The 19,075-nt window shown below is 46.7% G+C and overlaps 1 protein-coding gene across 3 annotated transcripts in view; it reads left to right on the plus strand.

The window, feature by feature from the left end:
* Window positions 1-19,075, plus strand: part of zhx3b (zinc fingers and homeoboxes 3b) — an 84,180-nt gene that overhangs the window by 28,207 nt on the left and 36,898 nt on the right. Inside the window, exon 1 of one of the 3 annotated variants that reach the window (XM_080204687.1) lies at window positions 11,439-11,466. The exons of 1 other annotated variant lie outside the window; for it this stretch is intronic. The gene's annotated coding sequence lies outside the window, so the exon portion shown is untranslated. Of the gene's footprint in view, window positions 1-11,438; window positions 11,467-19,075 lie in introns of those variants that run through there. One more of the 3 variants, XM_080204688.1, reaches the window with a different exon arrangement.

The raw sequence follows: 19,075 nt of genomic DNA on the forward strand, positions 1-19,075 counted from the left end.
TTCTCTGCCGCACGTTAACCTCAGTTAGTGGCAGCAATGCTCGCAAATCCACCCTCCATCTGTGAATGGTTAGTGGAATCGTCCGGCGAGGAAGCTGATTTTCAAACAGAACCGGTTTTGGGCTAAATCCTGTCTGGCTGATTCGCAGACAGTCGAGTGAACAGAAAAACCACTTCACCGCGGTATGTTTAGAGCAAAGGCAAAACTCACAAATGCTGGAAATCTGAAGGAAAACCAAAAAATGCTGGAGGTGGCCAGTGGGTGAAAGGGGAAATGTTTTGGATGAATCCCTTTGTCCAAACTGACGAGGCTTTTTTTTATGTCGGCTCTTAATTAAAAACAGCCTCATATGATGAAACCCCGAGTGGTCAAACAGGGCATGTTGGTGAAATTCAGTGAGTGCTCTTGCCTGTGCAATGTGTTGGTTGTTGTAAATTTGGCTGTATTAAAATTCTCAACTTTTCCGATTTCACCAGGCCATTTGTTTTCCCTTTTGCTTCTGTGATTTACGGTAGTTTCACCTGTGGAGGTAGGCTTTACTGTGTTGAAGGCATTACATAAATAAAAGTTGTGTTGTAATGAGCACTGTGACCCTTACTCAAATTCCAGTGCAGACCTCCAAGCACCAGGTGGCACTATGCTTGTGATCTGGTCCATTTTGCTTCTCACCAGGCCTCCTAATATTGGCTGCACGCCAACCCTGTCCTTGGCCTACCCTACTTGAGCATCCTCCTTTCTCCTGGCTGCTTGTTCTGGCCCTGCTGACTACTCAAGGTTTCATTCAGCGACCAGTCATACTGGACTTGAAGCTTATCTGGCTCTTTTACCTTTCTGTGGTGGCCAATGTCTCTCTTATCAATCCAAAGACTTGCCTGCCTGGTCAATCTTTGTGCCTGCACTGTTCTGATGCGTTGCCTCTAGTTGAGCCTGCCTTGCTGCTCAACTCTTCCTGACTCCACCTCCCACCATAGGTACCCTCTAACTGCCTCATTTGCTGGAGTCATCATTCCTGACCCCTAGCTCTGCCCACTTGCTTGCCACCTTAATTCTCATCTTATTCTTCATTCAGTCGTACCGGCTTTCTGAATCGGGTTTCTTCCACCACTCTTGGCCACTTCTTCCTGTCCATTTCCTGTGGTAGGACCACAGTGAGAGGGAGATTAAGAGGACAGAGATACACTGTTGTTGTTCACATATCTTTACACCCATACTGTTTCACTCTGGGGAATAGTGGGGGAAGGATTTCTGAACACCAGCCAGTTGAATTGCGTTGACTGTTTCCTCCGTGGCCAACAAGTCCTGGTGTTGGACCCGAACCTGGAGTTTCTGACCCAGCAGTAGGGGTGCTCCCACTGTGCCACAAGGCCTGCTTACTCTGGGGTGGCATCAGCTGACTCGCCCCCTGCCTCAGCTCTTCTACTGCTGAAACCCTCATCCAGTTCTTTTGTTAACCTCTGGATTTCCAGTGCGTTTCTGGCGAGCCTCTTCCATCCGACAGTCTGTAAAACCTGAGGTCATCCAAAGCTGATGTCTTCATTCATATCAAGACCTCTTTGACCCATCACCCCTGTGCTCGTTGACATATAACGGTTTCGCAGTTAAGCAATGCCTCAGTTTTACAATTCTTATCCCGGTTTTCAAACCTCTCCATCTCTCTGTCCCTCCCTGTCTCTTTAATCTCTTCCAGCCCCACAACTCTCCTCAATTCGGGCCTCTTGAGCTTTTTTTTTGCTCCGCCATTTGTGACCATGCCTCCAACTGTCAAAACTCAGTGCCACTCCCTCTGTAGCCGCCTCTCTCACTTCCTTTAAGACACTCGTTAAAACATACCAAGCATTTCTCAGCTATCCTATTATCTAGGGAGTGGTGTAGTGGTTAACACAGCTGCCTCACAGTGCCAGAGATCCCAGTTCAATTCCTGGCTTGGGTCACTACCTGTGCAGAATCTGCGCATAAGAAATAGGAGCAGGAGTAGGCCATCTAGCCCTTCGAGCCTGCCCCACTATTCAATAAGATCATGGCTGATCTGTCGTGGCTCAGTTCCACATTCCCGCCCTCTCCCCATAACCCTTAATCCCCTCTCTTATTAAAAACCCATCAACCCGCGTCTTAAAAATATTTAGCGAGGCAGCCTGCTATGAGGAGAGGCTGAATAAACTAGGCTTGTACTCGTTAGAGTTTAGAAGAATGAGGGGGGATCTCATTGAGACAGAGAAGATGATGAATGGGATGGATAGGATAGAGGTGGAGAGACTCTTCCTGCTCAGAAAGGACAGTAGGACTAGGGGGCACAGCCTCAAGATAAAGGGGGGGGGGGTGGTTTAGAATGGAGTTGAGGAGGAACTTCTTCACTCAAAGGGTGGTGAACCTCCCTACTTTTATATTCAATCCCCCTCGCTATGAAGGCCAGCATCCCATTCGCCTTCCTGACCACCTGCTGCACCTGCAGGCTGGGTTTTTGCGACTCGCACAAGGACCCCGAGGTCCCTCTGCACCGTCGCCTGCTGCAGTTTTTCGCCTCCCCATGTTTGCGTGAGTTTCCTTCGAGTCCTCCAGTTTCCTCTCTCAGTCGAAAGACATGCTGGTTAGGTGGATTGAATCGTAGCATCCCTGCAGTGCAGAAAGAGGCCATTCAGGCCATCAAGTCTGCACTGACAACAACCCTACCCAGGACCCATCCCTGTAACCCCACATATTTACCCTGCTAACCCTCTAACCTATACATCCCAGGACACCAAGGGGCAATTTAGCATGGACAATGCACCTAACCCGCACATCTTTGGAGTGTGGGAGGAAACTGGAGCACCCGGAGGAAACTAACACAGATGTGGGGGGGGTGGGGAAATGTGCAGACTCCACACAGACAGTGACCCAAGCTGGGAATCGAACCAGGCCCTGGGCACTGTGAGGCAACAGTGCCAACCAATGTGCCACCATGCCGCCCGTGCTAAATTCTCCCTCAGTGTACCCGAACAGGCGCCGGAATGTGGCGACTAGGGGATTTTCACAGTAACTTCATTGCTGAGTTAATGTAAGCTTACTTGTGACACCAATAAATAAAGTTTATCTCCTCAACAAAAGCAGAAAATGCTGGAAACCCTCAGCAGGTTTGTGGAGAGTGGGAGAGAAAATAAGCATGGTAAAAGAGACAGAATCTTTCCAGCATTTTTTTATCTCAGATTCTAAAATCTGCAGTATTTTACTTCTAGTCTGGCATCTCCTCATGGTTCAGTGTCAATTTTGCTTTCTTAATCTCCTGTGAAGTGCCGTATTTTTGTGTATTAATGGTGCTATTGAATTACAAGCTGTTGTGAAGAGACTGCAATGGGAAGATAGCACCACTGGGGAGAAAGCTGGGGAAAGTAGACAAATAAAGAACAAGGAAAAATACTGCACAGGAACAGGCCATTCGGCCTTCCAAGCCGGTGCCGATCATGATGCCCTAACTAAACTTAAAAAAACTTCTGCCTTTACTCAGTCCATATCCCTCTATTCCCTCCCTATTCATGTCCCCATCGAGATGCCTCTTAAATGTTGCTAATGTGCCTGCTTCCACCACCTTCTCTGGCAGCGCTTTCCAGGCACCCCTCCCCCCCCCCCCCACACTCTGCGTGGAAAAACCTCCCTCGCACTTCCCCCTCTTACCTTGAACCTGTGCCCCCTTGTAATTGACACTTCCATTCTTGGAAAAAACCTTTGACTATCCACCCTGTCTACGTCTCTCATAATTTTGTAGACCTCTATCAGGTCTCCCCTCTCTGGTGAAAACAATTGTGGTGTAATCAACCTCTCCTCATAGCCAACGCCCTCGAGACCCAGTAACATCCTAGTGAACCTTCCTTGCGCTCTCTCCAAAGCTTCCATGTCCTCGTGGTAATGTGGTGACTAGAACTGCACGCAATACTCCAAATGCAGGCTAACCAAGGTTTTACATAGCTGCAACATGATTTCGCAACTGTTGTATTCAATGCTCCGATGAAGGCAAGCATGTTTATATGTCTCTTTAATCACCTTGGCCACTTGTGTAGCCACATTTAGGAAACTTGTGTAGCTGCATGCCCAGATCCCCTCATGAGTAAAATATTAGGCAGAGGACTTTGCAAATAGAAAGACCAGAGTGTATGCAGTCTGAGATTGGTGACACAGTGAGTGACTTGGGTAAGACATTGGTGAGAGGAAGATGGGTGGAAGACATCACAGCGAGAGGGGAGAGTCTTGAGATATGACGAGAGAGAGAGTGGGCTAAGCACAGACAGATCTGAGAGAGTGTGATTGGAGATCTTGCATGGGCATGTCAGGAAAGGTGTTACAGAAAGGGATTATAGGGGTTGAGGAAAAATAAATACAAATCAGAGGGATGTATGAAAGAGATAAAAGGGCAGATGCCGGAGTTGTCACAGTGGATAGTGCCACAGCAGATCTGCTGGAGGAAAGGAGATGTATGTTCAATAATGAAGAAGAATCATATCAGACTCAGAATGTTAACTCTGTTTTTCTCTCCACAGGAGCTGCCAAACATGCTTGAGTTTTTCCTAGCACTTGGAATATATAATGTATAATATAAACAGTCAAAACGGCTGCATAATTCTAACCAATATGTTTGTTTATTTATCACTGTGTGTCTGTTGGGCCCGAATATTGGATTATATTCTTCTAACCTCATTTGCTCTGCGTGGTCTGGCAGTCGGAAGCTTGTGTAGACTTTCGGCCCAACGTGATATCATCGCATTCAGCTGCCGTGACCGTGGGTGTTGCCCATGCTGGGCGTTCCACATCAGTGGAGCAGCGTGGCTTGGATCACTTGGGGAATTAAGCTGGTGCCCTCATTCAGGGAAACTGTGGATGTTACCACCTACTTTGTACGTTGCTTGCTGCACCAGTCAATCAACACAGCAAGTCAGGACAATAGTGCGGGCAGCAGGCGTGGGGCGGGGTGGTTATGCAGAATGACAGGGGGACTTACTCAAAAGTGGGGGAGCTTGGCGGGGGGGGGGGATTGTGCTAGGAGATGAAAGGCATGGGTGCCATGATGGATTGCCATGGGGGACTGCCAGGGAACTCATTGGGGGGGTTCTGATGCCCTGATGCAGGCAACCTGTGTAGGGGTTGGTGGGGAGGGGGGGAGCAAAGTGGGGGGGTTTGACAATGCCGTTGATTGGCGGGGGAGGAGGCTGGGGGGCCCAGTGTCCATGGGGTGGGGGTGGAAGCTCTCCCGGTTCAGTAGGAGATCGGGGTGCTTGGCGCAATAGCGCCTGAGCGCGCTGAGGCCTACTTGGGCTCTGCCATTGTATTGAATGGTGTCTTCCACTTCTGCAACACTTCAAAAACTATACCGTCCCCCCACTTCTGGCTCTTTGTGCACCCCCAACTTCTTCCGTCCCACCATCAGTGACTGTAGCTTCAACAGTTTTGACCCTCGACTCTGGAAGTTCCTCCCTGGAGCCATTTCCACAAGCGAGCTTCTGGCTTTGAGGAGTCTCCTATTGTGGCCTGGCGACCGTATTCCTGTCTGACGCTCCTGCCCAGCGTCTTGTGAGATGTCACTAACATGCTGTTTAAGGGCAAGTTGGTATTGTTTGCCCAAGAACGGGGCCCCATCGAGTAGCCGCTCTATTCTTGAGCTCTGAACCTCAGTAGTAACTAATGGCTGGCCCTTTTCTAGAGAGGCGTCCCAGCTGAATTAGCTCCTGGGGGGGTGGGAGGTGGGTGCAGGAGGGTGGCACACAGTTGGGGGTCGGAGCTGGGAATTCTGGTGGAAATTTGTTTCCATTTTAGCCTGTGGCACAGAAGCCTAATACATTACCCTCACTGAGATGAACCTTCCCCTGTAGAGAGGGAATTAAACCCTGTCTGCAGTGTTGAGCTTTTATACTCCCTTATCAAGGGAGCTGTCCTACTTTTTATTTTTAACTTTGCTTTACAATTCCTATAATGTACATTTGGTTAGAGTTTTTTTTAAATTCTCAGCATGTCGCTAGTGTGTGAAAGCAGAGAGTGGCTGTCTCTCATGACAGACTGATGGGTCCCAGTCTGTGCATCAATACTAAACAGACCAGGAACTCTTGAGGTTTGCTTTGATCAGCAGAGGCAGTAAGCAAGGTAACAGCAATCAATTGCAATGAGCTTGAATCAAGGAGAATCATAGAATCCCTACAGTGCAGAAGGAGGCCATTCAGCCCATTGAGCCTATACCAACAACGATCCTACCTAGTCTCTATCTCCATAACCCCATGTATTTACCCTGCTAATCCCCCTGATACTAAGGGGCGATTTAGCATGGCCAAGCTGCCTAGTCTGCAGATAGAATCATTGGCCTCCTTCTGCACTATGGGGATTCATTCAGCCAATCAAGTCTGCACCGACCACAAGCCGTATTCCCATAACCCCACATATTTACCTTGTTAATCCCCGGACGTCAAGGGCAATTTATCATAGCCAGTCAACCTAACCCGCACATCTTTGGAGTATGGGAGGAAATCCGGAGCATTTGGAAGAAACCCATGCAGACACAGGGAGAATGTGCAAACTCCACACAGACAGTGACCTGGGGCTGGAATTGAACCTGGGTCCCTGGTGCTGTGAAGCAGCAGTGCTAACCAGTGTGCCACCGTGCCACCCTAATCCTTGGACCGTGGGAGGAAACAGGAGCACCCAGAAGAAACCCATGCAGACAGAGGGAGAACGTGGATACCCAAAGTCGGAATTAAACCCTGGTCCCTGGTGCTTTGAGGTTGCAATGCTAACCTCTGTGCCATCATGCTGCCCATGTGATCATTCCTGGCCATTATCCGGAGATCCTTTGTGGAATTGTCCATTTGTAAATGCATGCAAGCATGTGTTGTCTGCCTGTTCTGTGTGTGTGCTTTCTGTGTTCATTGTATATCAATTGTGTCTGAAAGTGAAAAGCATTAATTGGGGTTTCATTTGAGCACGTACAAAGCAACACTTCTGGAAACTGTGGTGTGGTTAGGAGGTCAGTGCTTGTAAGGTTTCACTCTGTAAATAAATGAAAGACTGAGTTTTATCCTTCACCAACTGGTTTTCTAGAAAATAACTGCCTGCATGCATGCAGGTGTGGCTGGCTGCTCTCTCGCTCTTTGTGTGCACTTACAGATGGGGCAGCTGTAACCGGACTTGGTTATCTTGTGTATTTAAACAGCTTGCTGACACTTGACCATGCTGTATCCCAGCATGTTGCTGTTCTACATGAGAAATAGAAGCAGGAAGTTGGCCATTTGGCCCCACGAGCCCGCTCTGCCAATCAAAAAGGGGCTATGAAATGTCCTTGTCAGGCAGGATTAAGGAGAATCCCAAGGCTTCTTATACGTATATAAGGAGGAAGAGGATAGCTAAAGGGTAGGCCCACTCGAAGACAGTGGAGGGAATTTGTGTGTGGAGCCAGATGAGGTGGGTGAGGTCCTTAACGAATACTTTGCGTCAGTATTCACAAAGGAGAAGGATGTGATGGATGGTGAGTGTAGAAAGGAGGATGTTGACATTCTGGGACATGTTGAGATAAAAAGGGAGGAGGTATTGGAGATTTTGAAAAGCATTATGGTGGACAAGTCCCCAGGGCCAGATAGGATCTTTCCCAGAATACTGAGGGAAACGAGGGAAAAAACTGCTGAGGCCTTGGTCAAAATCTTTGTATTCTGTTTAGTCACAGGTAAGGTACCAGAGGATTGGAGAGTAGCGTACATTATTCCTCTCTTTTTAAGAAGGACAGAAGAGACAATCCGGGAAAGTACAGATTTGTGAGCCTTGTATCTAGTGGAGAAATTATTGGAGAAGATTCGTAGGGACAGGATGTACTCGCATCAGGAAGCACATAGGCTTATTAGTGATAGGCAGCATGGTTTGTGAAGCAGAGGTCATGCCTCACAAACTTGATTGAGTTCTCTGAGGAAGTGACAAGAAAAATTTACCAGGGCAGTGGATGTTGTATACGTGGACTTTCGCAAAGCCTTCGATAAGGTTCCTTGTGGCAGGCTGGCACAGAAGGTGAAGTCAAATGGGCTCCGAGGTGAGCTGGTAAGATGGATACAAAACTGATTTGGGCATCGTTCTCATTAACGTGGTTACAACAGCCATGATGATCCCCTGTTCCACTGGATCGTTCACCCATCTGTACGCTCTGGTTATTACTGGATTGCTCAATGGGATATGGTTTCAGTTGTGTGCACTGTAGACTGTACAAATGCTCTCCCTCTTTTTATACCAATTTCATTGTCTATCTTAATTTTGGCTGCCCCTCTGTCTGATTATATTCAATTTTTTCTTTACGATTCTTCTGACTCCTTTCTGGGAATTTCTCTAAGTTGGAGCCCTCGGTCCCTGCTGAGAACGATAACAACCATCTCTTTCCTCATTCATCTCTGCTGATGACTTCTCACTGAGTTTTTCTCTTTTAATGCAAAACTTAACTTCTAATGCTTTATCTCTCCCACCCTTACTGGGCAATTTTGAATGCCTCAGCTGATCATTGCCCACCCCTCCGAGTGGTCTTAGCCCTACGTTCTAATTGTGAAGTTTTTAGCTCTGCTTGGCGAACCGTACTGGGATTCCGTCCCTGGTCTTTCGGATTAAGTGCGTCCCACCAATTTATGGCTTATCCCTACTGCGCGACACTCTCTCTCGGCTCCATTCACAGCTAGTGAAATTCCGTGATCTCCCCCCCTCCACTTTAAGTGTGGTTTCTTTTACTCAGCAACACTGCCTTTGCAACCCCAAATATATGTTCGGATAGGTCAACTCTCGGATCCGACAACTTGACACCTTTCTCCTTCTAACTAATTTGAGTGCTGATGTAAAAATACTCACCTTCAGGAGACGCATCCAGCTGTCAGAGTCTTGTGACTCTATCCCATCGCTCATCGCCAAAAAACCTTGGTGGGGTACCCAAGGTGACCATTCCTGTCAGGAAAACTCAGACAATGTGAGACTCCTGAAGCCAGTGTTTCTGAACCAAAGATGTAACTTTAATTAACCAGCTAGGAGATCATCAGAGGGTCGAGTCAGTTCTCAGGTGCAGCAGCCGAACAGATCTGATCTTTACAATTCTAAGCAGATCAATTGTAGGTTTTCTTCTCAATCGTTCCTGCCTTGCATGAGCTTAAAATCGATCATCTTTAATGTACACATATCAAATAATAATACCTGTCATGCACCTCAGCCAATTGCATCTCATCATCCAGCATAATGATATTTCTTTTGTCTATTAAATCCAGCTGCTAACTCCCATCTTGGCTAAAGTTTTGGTTACTCTAGAAGCTCATTATAGGGGTCAAAGTGAATGTTCCCACCAGATCATTGCCAAACTGGGTAGACAGGTGATCCTGCGTCTGGGCACATTTCCATTCTGAGTCTAGCCAATGAATGCCTCTACTCATAAATGTTGCAACGTGTTCCCGCATAAGAAACTTTCTGACATGAAGTTTGCTCACTGTGGGGTTCCCAGGGTTTTGGTTCTGAACTATTCGCCTTTACCATCACACCTTGCAGTAACTTGCCTTTGGTTAAAGTAAACAATGATTCATACAATACTTAAAATGCATTTAAAACATCAACGTATCTGTTTTAAGTCATGATTACCTGTTTAATTCTCTTACTGCTTTCACGTGTGAAACCTATCCTCTTATTAGCTTATAATCGAGTTTAAAGAATTATTTAACTCTTTGCTGTATTTCCGTCAATGCTTGAAGGTTTACTATCTAAAAACCTTATTAACTGGTTAGAAATTTCCAACATCAGCACAGAAAGCAGAGACTAGCAGTGGAAGGGCATTTTTCTAACTGGAGGTCTGTGAAAAGCGGTGTGCCACAAGGGTCAGTGCTGGGGCCTCTGTTGTTTGTAACATATATAAATGATTTGGCGGAAAATGTAGGTAGTCTGATTAGTAAATTTTCAGAGGATACAAAAATTGGGGGAATAGTGGATAGTGAGGAGGATTGTCAGAGGATACAGCAGGATATAAATCGGCTGGAGACCTGGGCCGAAAGATGGCAGATGGAATTTAGATGGACAAATGTGCGGTGATGTGATTTGGAAGGTCTACTGCAGAAGGAAAGTATACATTAAATGGTCGAGCCTTTAGAAATATTAGCATACAGAGGGATCTAGGCATGCAGATCCACAGTTTCCTGAAGATGGCAACTCATCAAGGTGGTCAGGAAGGCATATAGCATGCCAGCCTTCATCAGTCAGGACGTTGAGTACAGGAATTATTTATTAGTCACAAATAGGTTTGCATTAACACGGCAATGAAGTTACTGTGAAAATCCTCTAGTCACCACACTCAGAGGAAATTTAGCATGGCCAATGCACCTAACCAGCATGTCTTTTGGACTGTGGGAGGAAACCCACGCAGACATGGGGAGAATGTGTAGACTCCACACAGACCTGAGCCAGGAATCGAACCTGGGTCCCTGGCGCTGTGAGGCAGCAGTGCTAACCACTGTGCCACCCTGAAAATACACCGATCGTAGAGCACATACAATATTTAAAATACACTTAAAGCATCAACATGTATGTTTTAAATCATGGTTACCTGTTTAATTATCTTACTGTGAAACCTAACCTCTTATTAGCTTATAGTCAAGTTTAAAGAATCATTTAACCTTTCGCTGGGGAAGAAGGAAGGGAGAGGGAGCAGAATGTGGTGTCCCAGTCAGAGAAAGATCAGCTTAATGTATGGTAGGTCCGTTCAAAAGTCTGATGGCAGCAGGGAAGAAACTGTTCTTGCTTTGTGACTTCCAGTGGTTGTGAATTGCACTATTTCAATACAGACCTGTCTGCTTCTGTTCTGTTCCCATGTTCCAGTAACAGCTAGCCCCCTTTTAATTTTATCGTTGTACACTACCACAAGGGACAAAAGCGGTTTTAAAAATAATACTTCAAGCAACTTGTTCAATCGTTGCTTCAGAAACAAACAGGCAAGGAAATGTCAATGCTTCCTCAGAATTAAAGGCCTGTACTCTGCTGGGCGGTGATGGTTTAAATGGTTTTCTCCCGACTGCAGCTGGTGCCAACTCAGCTGTCGGCTGTTCCTGTTTCAGATTACCTTTTTTTTTTTAATTCCCTCGAACAAGCTCTGGTTAACGACCCAATTCAGAATTCTAGAACTGGGAAGCTAATCTAAAGGACCGACCAATCCATTGCCCGTAAGAATGATGTGTGGTTTTCTGCCACGGGAAATGAGTTTCCCTTTTCCTGCTCAGAAAAGGACAGAAAGTCCTGATTTGAGGTGAAGAGCCCTGCGATGGCATTCGAGTTTCCTTTGTGCTCACCGCCGTTTTAAAACCTTTCAACCAAGGCAGACCGAGGGGCCAATAACTGTCTAAAAAAAACCGTCGGACTGTGTAACTGTGCGCTTATCTGTAAAAACAGCGCACAGTGAAATGTGACGAATGTATATAGTTTGTTGAAGAACTGAACTGAAATGAGTGTAATGGAACACGGTGAAGTATTGTAAATATGACTAGTTTTTTTTTGCACTGTTTGTAATTATTGGAAGTCTTATTGAATTTTTGCACTGGTTTATTTCGCAGTATTTACGAATCAAGTGTGTTATTTTAAAATTAAAAACGAAAATCCCCTCCCCGACATGCTCCAGATATCTCGCCTTCTCTCCTGAAGGTGCTGCCTCTCCTGCTGGGCCCCGTTTCCTTGGCGACTGATTGGCCATGGTACTGGAGCCTAGAGACGCAGAGTGCCAGCGAACTAATTGTCTTGTGGGGGTGGGGTGAGGGGGGAGTTGGGGGGGGGGGTGGTGGTGGGGGAGGAGTATGTTAGTGATGGGGGGGACCATTTACTATCCTTATTCTGCCCAATACCCAGTGCACTTTCTAGCTAATGGCAACTGGAAATGGCTGATTTTTTTTTATATATATATTTCGTTCCTGGGCCTGCCTTTTTTTTCGCTGAGGTGATGATAATGCTTCACTGTTGTCTCCCCACATGATTTTTTTTTCTCTTTCTCTCCCTCCCTGTACTCCCTTCTCTTTCTTTCTTTCTTTCTTTTTAACCATGTGCTTGGGCTAAAGTTACAATCAGATCAGCACTCTGTGAGAACAGATATCCCCCACTGGCCTAACGGTGAGGCCCATCTGTCAAGGCTGCCTGCCTGAGACCAGCCAACTCTGCACCGACCGGACCAGGGACAAAAATGACTTAAAAAAAAATACTTAAAGCAATTTGTTCAGTCATTGCTTCGGAAATAAACAGGCAAGGAAATGCCAATGCTTCCCAGAATTAAAGGCCTGTACGATCGGAGATCGGACTTGGGGCACCTCACCGTGTCTGAATAGCTCAATACCACAACAGTTTGGTGTGCGTACCCCACGCATGCCTTTGAGAGACCATAAGTCGTCTTAAAAAAAGCCACAATTAGCTTTGAGGATTGAGTTCGTTTTGTTGCACTGCTATAATAATGATAATGAATGGCTAAGACATGTCAGCAAGCATTTACTAATGTTGATTTCTCTTTTTGAAAACATTTATATGCATTTCTTAAACCTTTTTTTTTACTTTTCTATTTGAGCTGAAGAGGGGAAAGTGGGTGCTGGTCGGGAGGGAGGGGTCGTATCATGTCGGTGGGGAAGTGGGTTCGTTATGTCTTTGTGTTGGGGGAGGGGTTGCTTGAAGTCTGGAGGTGGGGGGCGGTGGAGGAGGGGTGCCTCTGCATTTTTAGTTGTAGGGGGCTGGTGTTTCTCAGTCTCCGAGGCAGGGAGCTGGGGGAGGGGGAGGGGTGGTTCTGTGACTGAAGTTTCCTCTCCAACTCTGGGGCCTCAGCAGAGCGTCTCACGTGAACTGAGCTGTGCCAGAGTGGCTTGTCAGCCTCGAGGGAGTGAGTTCAGGCATGTAGCGTCTTCGACGAGCATTCTGAATGGCAGGCACTCCCTTTGAAAAGGGAGCGAGAGGTTGGTAGGCTCGCAGCCCGGACCCCGGGTTATCGACCAAGAGCACAGAGGATGGCCAAGCGTGACAGAAAGAGACAAGTACAGGCACATCCGTGTGCGTGTGTGTGTGTGTGTGCACACCATCCATTATTAACAATTCGCTACTGAGCTTAGAATATCCAATTATTTGAATTCAATGTAAATAAGATGGCAGAATTGCAAATTTAGTGTCAACAGGGTTGGACCATTTTGAACGAAGGAACTTTTGAATTGAGCACATGCAAATGTCGAAAGAATCTATAATCCACTTTTGTAACCCCATCCCCCTACCCCGAATCCATTGTAGGTTTACAGAGGCAAATTCACAATCAGCTGCAGAACATGGGCAAAACATCTGCCCAGTTGCAAAACTGCAAGATGACTGTGCTCAGAAAATTGCATCCATTCAGTCCGTTACAGCGCAAAAAACAACTTTTGGTTTATTTTATTTCTTGAGCACTGGTTAATACACATCTCCCTGTTCTCTGTCATCTCAGTATCAAAGGGACCCTGTGATTTTTTTAAAAATCTTGGCCTACCGTGGATACATTTCCTCCGCAATTTTAGACAAAACGCCAGCCACCCGAGCATTGAACTTGTAACCAGCAGAGAGGGGGGTGGGTGCTCCGCACTGAAATTCCAACCAAAGTTGGAGATTTGCTCAGCGTGGTGTTAGCTATAGATGGCTAGTCTCTGAGCGTTGCAGACACATTGCAGTTTTTATAACATGCCAGTGCTCTGAGCATGTTGAATACTCATCTGTCACGTTTGAGGATTGGTCGAATGGATTGATGCAGGGTGGGCTTTTAGAGATGATTTTTGAGTTGCAGATTTTCCTGATTTTTGCACATGCAGCCTATTGCCTAATTGGAAGTTTCTTCACCCAAATGGCCTGAAATTCACTTTTGTTTGCGCTGAGTTTGCTGCCTTGTTTAATTTGTTGAATGCATTCATTAAATAATTCAATCTTTTTTAAAGCATAAAAACAAGGGTGCACCTGTCCCCGTCTCCCTCTGATCTATCTTCCCTTCCATGGCCTTCTCTTTCTTTCCATTTTGTTTCTCCTGCTTTATCTCTCTTGTCTTTTCCTCTTTCACTCTCTCTCTGTCTCTGGCTCAGAATCCTGCAAGTGCTATTACGTGTTTGCATTTGCTTTCCTTGTCCATCTAGCTCTCTCCTAGCACACTCTCTCTTTTTCTCTTCCACACAATACACACACATTTTCTCTCGCTCTTCCCACACTCTCTCTTGCTTATCTCCAGACACACTTCTTTTTTAACCCTCTCTCTCTCTCTCTCTCTCTCGCTCTCCTCCCCTCTTTTCTCTCCTCCCCTCTTTTTTCCTCCTCCCCTCTTTTTCCCCCCTCCCCTCTCTTTTTTCCCCCCTCCCCTCTCTTTTTTCCCCCCTCCCCTCTCTTTTTTCCCCCCTCCCCTCTCTTTTTTCCTCCCTCCCCTCTCTTTTTTCCCCCCTCCCCTCTCTTTTTTCCCCCCTCCCCTCTCTTTTTTCCCCCCTCCCCTCTCTTTTTTCCCCCCTCCCCTCTCTTTTTTCCCCCCTCCCCTCTCTTTTTTCCCCCCTCCCCTCTTTTTTTCTCCCCCTCCCCTCTTTTTTTTCTCCCCCCTCCCCTCTTTTTTTCTCCCCCCTCCCCTCTTTTTTTTCTCCCCCCTCCCCTTTTTTTCCCCCTCCCCTCTTTTTTTCTCCCCCCTCCCCTCTTTTTTCCTCCCCCCTCCCCCCACCCTTGCCATACACACTCTTTCTCACAAACGTACATTCTGGCCCTGATTTTACCAGTGTGTCCGCCCTGGAGTCGGGACAGGCGAGGCTCGCAAAACGGCATTCTGTGTTGGCCTTGGCCACGATCTTACGAGCCTCGGGCGGGCCTGCTGGGAAAATTCCGCCTTCTGTCTCTCTCTCTCTCTGTACGCATACACCCTCTCTCTCTCTCTCTCTCTCTCCCTCTCTCTCAGTCTCTCTCCTCCTCCTCCTCCTCCTCTCCCACCACCCCCACCCCTTATGCACTCACTGTTTCTCACAAACATACATTCTGGATGGGATTTTATGGCCTCGCTCGTCCTGAAGCCAGAAAATCCCGCCCAAGGACAAGGGACCTTTCCATAGTTCGCCCCTCACCCGCTCTGATTCCCATGGTGGGTGGGACGGTAGTATTTTGGCCCCTCTTTCTCTCTCTCGCTCTCTCCATATACCCTCTCTCCCTCCCTCCCCACCTCCATGCATACTTGCTTTTTCTCACAAACACACATTCTGTCTCTGACCACAAATACCCTTTCTTTCTTTCTTTCTCTCTCTCCCTCTCTTTCTATTCACCCCCTATCCGCACTCTCTCTTTCTCACAAACACACCTTCTCTCTCTCTCTCTGTCCACATACACCTTTCACACTCTATTTCTTCGTCCATCTCCCGACACACACGCGCACACACAGTCTGTCTCTCCCCTCACATTCCCCACCATACACACTCACTCTTTCTCACAAAATTCTGTCTCTCTCTGTCCACATACATCTTTCACACTCTATTTCTCCATCTCCTGACACACACACACACACACACACAGACACACACACACAGTCTCTCTCTCCCCTCACATTCCCCACCATACACACTCACTCTTTCTCTCAAACACACATTCTGTCTCTCTCTATCCACATACACCCTTTCCCTCTCTCTCTCTCTCTCTCTCCCTATCTGCACTCACTCTTTCTCACAAACACACATTCTGTCCCTCTCTATCCACATACACCCTTTCCCTCTCTCTCTCTCTCTCTCCCTATCTGCACTCACTCTTGCTCACAAACACACGTTCTGTCTCTTTCTGTCCACATACACCCTTTCCCTCTCTCTCTCTCTCTCTCTCTCTCTCCCTATCTGCACTCACTCTTTCTCACAAACACACTTCCTGTCTCTCTCTATCCACATACATCTTTCACACTCTATTTCTCCATCTCCCGAGACACACACACACACACACACACACACACACTCTCCCTCTCTCTGCAGTCTGGGGGGGGACGGAGGTGTGGATCCAGGGGAGACCATTCGCATTGTATTTCGCGGGGATGGGCTGACTGATGAATTGTGCAGGAGTTGCCAGGTCACTGTGTGTCGCCAGTAAATTCACTCTTGGCTCACTGGTGGTAAATTCCAGGCACCATCCACGAATACACTCCTCCAGCTCTTTGCTCATAATTTATTTCCTTATCGCTTCATCTCCAGTGTCCAGAAAAACAGTTTCAAACCTACTGAAGCAGCCATGAGTAGCCTCCGGGAGGTTGTTACTGACCTTTCTTTACTACGTTGTGATGTGATGTAAGTTGCTGCTGGCTCCAGTTAACATGGAAAGCTGGCAGATGTGTGCTTTTTGTGTTAGATAATTCTTCTGCCTTTTTGAAAACATCTTGCCTGCTTTTTTTTTTGCACTACTCGTTGTAGCGCACGGGGCTATAATCTTGGTTCAAGGGCTTTGCAGTTGTACAGGGCGTTGGTGAGGCCACACCTGGAATATTGTGTGCCTTTTTGGTGTCTTTATCTGAGGAAGGATGTCCTTGCTACAGAGGGAGAGCAGTGAAGAATTACAGGCTGATTTCTGGAATGGCAGGCCTGTCATAAGAGGAGAGACTAAGTTGGTTAGAATTATATTCACTGGAGTTTAGAAAAGTGAAAGAGGATCTCCTAGAAATCTGATAAAATTCTGGCAGGATTAGATTCAGAAAGAATGTTCCCAATGGTGGGGAAATCCAGAACTAGGGGTCATAGTTTGAGGATAAGAGGGTAAACCTTTTGGGACTGAGGTGAGAAGAAATTTCCTCACCCAGAGAGTTAAAGTTTATTGATTTGTCACAAGTAAGGCGTATATTAACAATGCAATGAAGTTACTGTGAAATTCCCCTAGTCGCCGCAATCTAGCGCCTGGTTGGGGCCTAACCAGCACACCTTTCAGGAAACCAGAGCAAGCCCTCGCAGGCACGAGGAGAATGTGCAAACTCCACACAGGCAGTGACCCAAGCTGGGAATCGATCCCTGGTCCCTGACACTGTGAAGCAACAGTGCTAACCACTGCGCTGCTGTGCCGCCCAAGTGGTGAGTGGTGAATGTGTGGAATTCACTCCCACAGAAAGCAGTTGAGGTCAAAACTTTGTGCAATTTCACGAAGATATAGCTCTTGGGGCGAAAGGGATATGGGGGAAGGGGGGAATCAGGATATTGAATTTGATGATCAGCCATGATCAAAATGAATGACGGAGCAGACTCGAAGGGCCGAATGGTCTACTCCTATTTTTTTACTAAGAAGTCTCACATCAGGCTAAAGTCCAACAGGTTTATTTGCAATCATGAGCTTTTGGAGTGTTAGAACATAGAACATTACAGCGCAGAACAGGCCCTTCGGCCCACGATGTTGCGCCGACCAGTTAAAAAGCAATGACTCTCTAATCTAAACCAAACCCTTTCCATCCATAAACCTATCCACGGATCTCTTAAACGCCCCCAAACTAGGCGCATTTACAACTGCAGCAGGTAGGGCATTCCAATCCCTCACCACCCTCTGGGTAAAGAACCTACCCCTGACATCCGTCCTATAACTACCACTCCTTCATCAGGTGAGTCCTGATGCTCGTGACTCTGAAAGCTCATGCTTCCAAGTAAAGCTGTTGGATTTTAACCTGGTGTTGCGAGACATCTTGCTGTGCCCACCCCAGTCTAACGCCAGCATCTCCACATAATGGCTACCATCTATTTTCTATATTTCAAGGCTTTAGGCCCTATTGCAACATCCACCCTGCTGCTCTGCTGTCAGAGGAGTTCTTAATCAGCGGAGTACTTAATCCAAAGAATTTTAATTGCTGTGAAGCAGTGGTTCTCAAAATATGTCATCTGCTGACCATCCACGAGTTATACACCACTCTTGCCACCCGCAAAAAAAAAATCCCCTTGGAATTGGTGGGAAGAATGGCTATTGTGTAAACACATGTGGAACCAATAAATATCCTTCTGTGTTTTGCACTACTAAATGCAATAAATTTCTGTGCATTATTTTGCTAACAATGAGTAAATTGTTAATTCATGCCAGAGACAAATGTGTAGATGTTTTAATTTTATTTAACATTAATAATAGAAATTGCAACTGTTCAATTAAGTATTATAAAATCATCGCAGTATACTGCTTCTGAGAAGCTAATATTTATTCCATTTTTGTTAGTCAAGCAAAGTGAATAGTAACATAAATCTTGCCGAAAATGACGTTGTAGTTTGTGGTAATGCCGACTCATGCCACACATACAGGGGGGCGCTCCTGTGCAATATTGTGTGAGTGGTGGGGATGAGGGGTCCGGCCCATTCTCCACTGCCCCAATCGTGGCATTGCGTGTCTGTGATTTGCATTTGGACCAGTCTGTGGACCACATTGGGGGAAACTCAGGGAGCGCACTTTGAGAGCCACTGCTATAAACCAGGGCTTGGCCTTTACATCCTTCACAACTTGGTTTAAAGTTTATTTATTAGTCATAAGAAAGGCTTACATTAGCGCTGCAATGAAGTTACTGTGAAATTCCCCTAACCGCCATGCTCCGGCGCCTGTTCGGGTCAATGCACCTAACCAGCACATCTTTCAGACTGTGGGAGGAAAGCGAAGCACCCGGACGAAACCCACACAGACATGGGGAGAATGTGCAATTTCCACGCAGACAATGACCCAAACCAGGAATTGAACCTGGGAGCTTGGTGCTGTGAGGCAGCAGTGCTAACCACTGTGCCACTATACCACCCAAATAAAGGTTTGAGAGGAGGAGAGGCCTATACCAATTTTAAGGTTAACTACTACGATGAACATGCTCACTGGGGAAGCAATAGTCTAGTGGTACTGCTGGACTATCAATCCAGATACTCAGCAAATGTTCTGGGGACCCAGGTTCGAATCCTGCCACGGCAGATGGTGAAATTTGAATTCCATTAAAAAAAAATCTGGAATTAAGAATCTACTGATGACCATGAAACCATTGTTGGAAAAACCCATCGGATTCACTAATGTCTTTCAGGGAAGGAAATCCGCCATCCTTACCTGGTCTGGCCTACGTGTGTCCACAGAGCCACAGCATTGTGGTTAATTCTCAACTGCCCTCTGAACAAGGGCA

The sequence above is a fragment of the Carcharhinus amblyrhynchos genome, chromosome 16, assembly GCF_965287045.1.
Source record: "Carcharhinus amblyrhynchos chromosome 16, sCarAmb.v2.hapA, whole genome shotgun sequence".
NCBI lineage: Eukaryota > Metazoa > Chordata > Chondrichthyes > Carcharhiniformes > Carcharhinidae > Carcharhinus > Carcharhinus amblyrhynchos.